The following is a 6,000-nucleotide window of genomic DNA, read 5'->3' on the forward strand; positions in this document are numbered from 1 at the left end:
TAAAGTAGTAGACCAATACTCCCACAATAACACCTCCACTTTGGAATTTTAACCGCCACACCTTGTCTTTACCAAGGAGATATATGTTTAGCTTTATTGTTCGATAGAGAATCCAATGGCAAGAGGATGATATCTAAAATTGAGTTTTCTAATATTTTTAGGTTTTGTTTTGTTTTAAAATTGAGTTCTTTAATCTTTTTAAGTTTTGTTTTATCTTTGAATTGGATTATAAAATTTAAAATGTTTTTTTAATGTATAAGATTCTTAAATTCTAATATTTTTAGGTTTTGTTTTGTTTTAAAATTGAGTTCTTTAATCTTTTTAAGTTTTGTTTTATCTTTGAATTGGATTATAAAATTTAAAATGTTTTTTATGTATAAGATTCTTAAATTTTTTAAGATATTTGGATTATGGAAATTACACTAATCAAATTATGATTTAAATGAATTTTTATCAATTTTGTGTAAAATTAAATAGAAAAATAGATCTAACAAATAACCAAAACATAGAAAATAAGACTACAACTATTAAAAATTAATATAGTATTTATTATCTTTAGAACTTGGAATTTGACAAAATAATAAATTGTATAAATAACAATATTCTTAGTTCAAATAATGTTAAATATCCAAACATATTTAAAATCTCCAAATTAATTTAAAATTATAGTATAAAATTCCTAAAACCCCAATACCATATCTAATTTTTATTAGGACAAATTTATAATTCTCTATGCATTATATTTATTTAATGCAATATAATTAAGAGATATTTCTTTTTGGTTATGTGATATAATTTTGAACAAAATCATTATTTTTATTATTTAATATATAAATAAATTTAATATTGTAAAAACATTTATATATTGGAATTTTTTTAATTATACCAATCACATTTACTATATTTCTTTTGAAAAATACTATATATACAAATTAAAAATTCTAGATAGATTTTTCTTTTGAATCAACCCACCTCAATTTTTAGTATCATTTTCAAATGAATGAATGAAATTTTAACGTCCACACGATTATATATGGTCTACGGGACCACTAGCTTCCTTGCTTTTTACTTTTTGCAATTCAATCTTCTTATTGTTCAAATTAGTGATGAGTTGACCCAACTTTCTACCAATCCTCTCACTAAAAAACAATACCAAGGAATCGATGTTAACATACTATTGTAACTGTCTTTGATGTCTTTGAAAACATCACATTCCAAAACGAAATGTTTTTCCGATTCCACTACCCCAGAAGTGCAAAAAGTACACACCTGCTCTTTCCAAGCTTCTTTAGGTCTTTTCCACTGACTTGTTTCGTACCGTAATTGATGCGAGTTAGTTTTTAATTGAGCGATAAGAATTTTTTCTCTCCATGGGATGCTAGCTCTGATGTACTCTTTTTGTTGGAGACCACACGTGGGGTTGAATTCTTGAACATAGTACTTCTTCTTTCTACCCAACTCTTTTCCCCATATATGCTTACAAAACTTCTCCATAATATAACTCTTTAAATCCTTGCTATTTGTGGGACATGCATTGAGGTAAATATTTCATTTTTGCATCTATTTGTTGTTTGGTCTCCTCCATGATTTCTTTCTTCCACTCATTCCTTCATTGAATATAACTTTAGGCCATCTACCTTCTCCCATTTTCTCAATTCTTTGAAGATACTTTATGAGACACACCATAGCAATTGCTTCAATGGAAGTTGCTCCTGTTTCACTCAACATTATCTCATAAGAAACCGAATTTTTTTATTTTAAACTTGCTCATGATCAAGCGCTTTTGGATTTTCTCTATTTTCTTCCATTTTTAGACAAGGATGTTGCTAGCCCACAATTCACACCTATATAATATCACTGGACAAACTAAGAGCCCAAAAGGAACTTTAATTGTTTGCCAATTCCATAACTTTGCCCTTCTACATTTTTTTTGAAGAGCATTTAATGCTTTCCACCCTCCTAATGATGGTGACATAAGTATAATTACAATTATGTAAATATTTTGTATGAGGCATCTGTACAACTACAAGTCGGCAGATATTTCAAATAATTATTTCTATGGAAGACTTCTGAGTTCCCTAATTGCTGTGAAACACCTAATTTACCTTAACCTGTCATCAAACGATTTGACCGACATAATCCCCAAGGGTTTCCAGAAGCTTAAAGAGTTTCACCAACTAGATTTGCATTCGAATAAGCTTAGCGGTCCCATTGACAGTGGCCTCGTGTTGTTGTAGTTTGTGGAATACATTGATTTAAGCAGCAACGAGCTCTTTGGACCCTTGCATTCTATGTGGCCGATTGTGTTTGGCCTTATATACTCTCCAATATCTCAATCTCAGTAGAAATCATCTCAATGGAAGCTTGGCTTATAACGGTGCAATTCCTTTTAAAAATTTGAAGGTTTTGGATATCAGTAACAATCGGGCTCTCTAGACAAATTTTGTCTCTCAACTTTATTTATAGCCTTGAGATCTTGAGCCTTAGAAATAATGGGTTTTCTGGACAATGGCTTCAGCTCAGACAATTGTAAACCTTGTAGTCAACAATGCAGTCAAAGAAAAGAAGCCGAGGACTTCCAAGGGATCGAAATCACTACCTTCTCATCCCACATATTTTCAGGTTTCAATTCTTGGCCTCTGAATTTTTTTCTCATATTAGGTTTTGAACGCAGGAGTATCATTTTCCCCTTTTTTCACAGATGAGCATAGAGGAAATTACTTCTTTGAAGGAGAGAACCTATTCTAGCCAGTATGCCATAACAACCTATGTTGGCAGCAAGTACCAATCCCAACTCCCTACCAATTTCAAGAAGTTGCTAGTAGTTCAATTGAGAAATCTTGCCAAATCTGGCAAGCTCACCAAGGTCAAGAACTCCTTCAAGCTTTCAGAGGAGCTGAATTGTTGGAAATAATACTAAGAGGGGGGGTGAATCAGTATTTACCGTTCAATAATATTTCATTTCCCAAACGGATTTATATATGCTACTTCAGTGAAGTGAACTTGTGTGTACATGCTACTATGATTAGAAAAACCAGCGTATATCCAAAGAACTTAGGATTTAGTCAATTTATCATGTGTAGATCTTTAATCAGTGCATCAATAACTTATTATATAGTAACTATGTGCAGTAAAGACATAATAAACCATCACACATAAGAAACACACATGAAAACCAAGATTTAAGGTGGAAACCCAATGCAGGAGAAAAACCACCTGTTGTTGTCGTCTCTGTCTTCTTTTAATATAAAGAAAATTTGTTTACAATCTTGTACTGGTGCAGACTCATACCAGTATGCAGGAACCCACCTGCAAAAGGCTACAACCTTCTCTCATTTTCCAGCTTCTATTGGAAGGGAGCTACAACCCCCTAGCTCTTGCAATAGCCAATGTGTTTACTAGTACGTAAGTGTTGGCCTACAAAAGGATACAACCTTCTCTTTTCCTCCAGGGACCACGTTTCATTAATTTTTAGATTGGATGCTCTTGGTACACAACAATACAAATGAAGGCCTTGTTTCATCAAATTTTCATACTAGACCCATTAAAAACTTTGGAACTCAAACTGCATCAACCAACAATTAATTAATCTGAACAATTAGATCATTGTTACCAGAACACTGTGATGAACCCAAAAACTTGCATCATCTTTTAGAACCAACTGCAACCTCAAAAATCATACATCAGAATGCATACGCTACCTTACTAAACCCAACCTGTGTGTATACGCTATTTCCTTTATCCAAACCTGCGTATACCTTTAAAACTTGTTATGAAACCAACTCAAGAAAAGATAGAAAAGATAGATCAATGCCTTAGAATTCAGCCTCTTAGAGGGGGCAACCTCCTTTACATTACATAAATGAACAATTCTTGGATGATACAAATGAAAAGACCTCCTTTCTATATATAGGAGTCTAAGGGGTCATAACATAATCAGAGCCGACATAACAATAATAATGTAAGGGCACAATAATAACAATAGTGGGCTTCTATGTGGCACAATAGTAACAATATGGGCACTACATGGGTACATCAATATAATAAGTGGGTTGTACTAATAACAATAAGGGGTTACACTAGTAGTATATGGGCCTAACATGCCCCTCTCCTTCAAAAAGCGTTGTCTTCAACGCTTGAGTAGTTCTTGATGCTTCTGTATAAAATTCTTGTCCTCCCATGTGGAATCTTGAGTGGGTAAGTTCTTCCACTTGATGAGATGCTATGAAATTGATTGATTTCGTAGCTGTCAGGTTCTCATTTCTGTGACTGCTCCAGGTTCCAATATGATTTTTCCTTCCTCTTCAATTTCTGGCAATATTGTTTGAATTGGGATCTTTTGTAACTTTTGAATAAGTGACCATACTTCTTCATCCTTCTTCAATTCATCCCTTGCTTCGTTTATCGAATCTGGTTGGATAGTAGAAATAGCACAAAACAATGCTTCCACATCCTCATCCTTGAAGAGTCTTCCCATTTGGGAAGGTCGCCATTTTTTAAGTGCATGTAGTATTGCCAACATTTCCTTCTCATAAATAGTTTGTTTGAGATGTAGTAGTAAAAATACCCAATCGCCTACATCAAAACATTTTTCACTACTATGTTGATCTACCTGTTGTTTCGTTTGATTTTTCACTGAAGTGGCATTATGCTTTAAAAGTTGGAGAACTTGTTGTTGATGCTTGATGTGATCTTTCTCTGCTTGAACATTTTTCTTCTTGATATGTCCTTCTATCTTGATAGTTTGAGGAGTGGTAATTTCGACCAACGAATTACAAGATATGGTTGGATTCATTTCTTCTTTCTCGATGTGATATTTCACTTCTTGCACCTTTTTCTTCTTTATATGTCCTTCTATCTTGAGAGTTTGAGGAGTGGTAATTCTTGTCAATGCTTTACAAGATATGGTCTGATTCATTTTTTCTTTCTCTAGGGTGGGGTCCTGACGTATATCCTCTTCTTTTGATGTTTCTTGATCCTTTTCTTCCTCCTCTTCATATTCTATGTAAAATAATTTCTTCTCAGCACACTTATGACCTTTAGTGCATTTGCTATCACAATTGTAACAAAGCCATTTTTCTCTTTTTTCTTCCAATTGTTGTGGTGTAACCCTTGTAGGTTGTGGAAGGCTGGGAGAAACAACACTTCCATCTTTATAGTTGTAAGGGGTATGCTTCCTGGTTTCCATAATTTTTCTTTCCGCTATGTCACAAAGCCCTTTTACTCTTTCCAATTGTTGTGGTGTTTCTCTAAAGAAGGTATTGCTCTTTGTATCCTCATAATGTGCTATCATTTCCTCCATGAAAATTGACCACGTAACAAGTTGTTTACGAGAACAAAGCCCTTCATACCATAAAAATTGATCCGGTTCTAAATATGAAGATGCAATACATACCTTTTGTAACAGTGGTACACCATGTAGATCAAAATATTTCTCCGTCTGAAGTATCCAATTTACCGGATCCTTGCCATCAAACTTCCTCATCTTGTTTTTTCTTGATTTTAGGAGCTCGATCTTGAAACAAATATAACTTTGTACTTTCGGATCTTTAAGTCTTGAAATTGCAACTTGTAGTAGCCCTCTGCGTCCTCTTTCCAATGCCACTAGTTTGATCCAAATTGGATTCTCCAAGAAAGAGTTATGCACAATCTCCCAAGATGACCTAATTATAGACCTTTCTAGAAGAGCGAACTTGTATGAAGTGCCACGTGTCACTGTATCGACCTTTGGCTTTGAATAATATATACAAGAAACTATAGTTCGTCCTCTTTCTGTAACGTCTTACGAAATTTCAATCCAATGCTCAGAGAGAAAGTTATGACGATTTTCCCTAGGTCACCTGTTTGGAATGTAATTCAGGAGTCTGCAAAAAGACCAACTTCCGCAGATCATATCTCTGCAAATATAGCGCGAAAAGCTCTGAAATTCAGACCCGAGATTCGGTGCTATTTCTTCTCAAATTGGTTTTTTTTAGCTTCTAAAACATTGCAGAAAAAGAG

The sequence above is a fragment of the Pinus tabuliformis genome, chromosome Q, assembly GCF_031772625.1.
Source record: "Pinus tabuliformis cultivar Carrire ecotype Pingquan chromosome Q, CPIR1, whole genome shotgun sequence".
Taxonomy (NCBI): Eukaryota; Viridiplantae; Streptophyta; class Pinopsida; order Pinales; family Pinaceae; genus Pinus; species Pinus tabuliformis.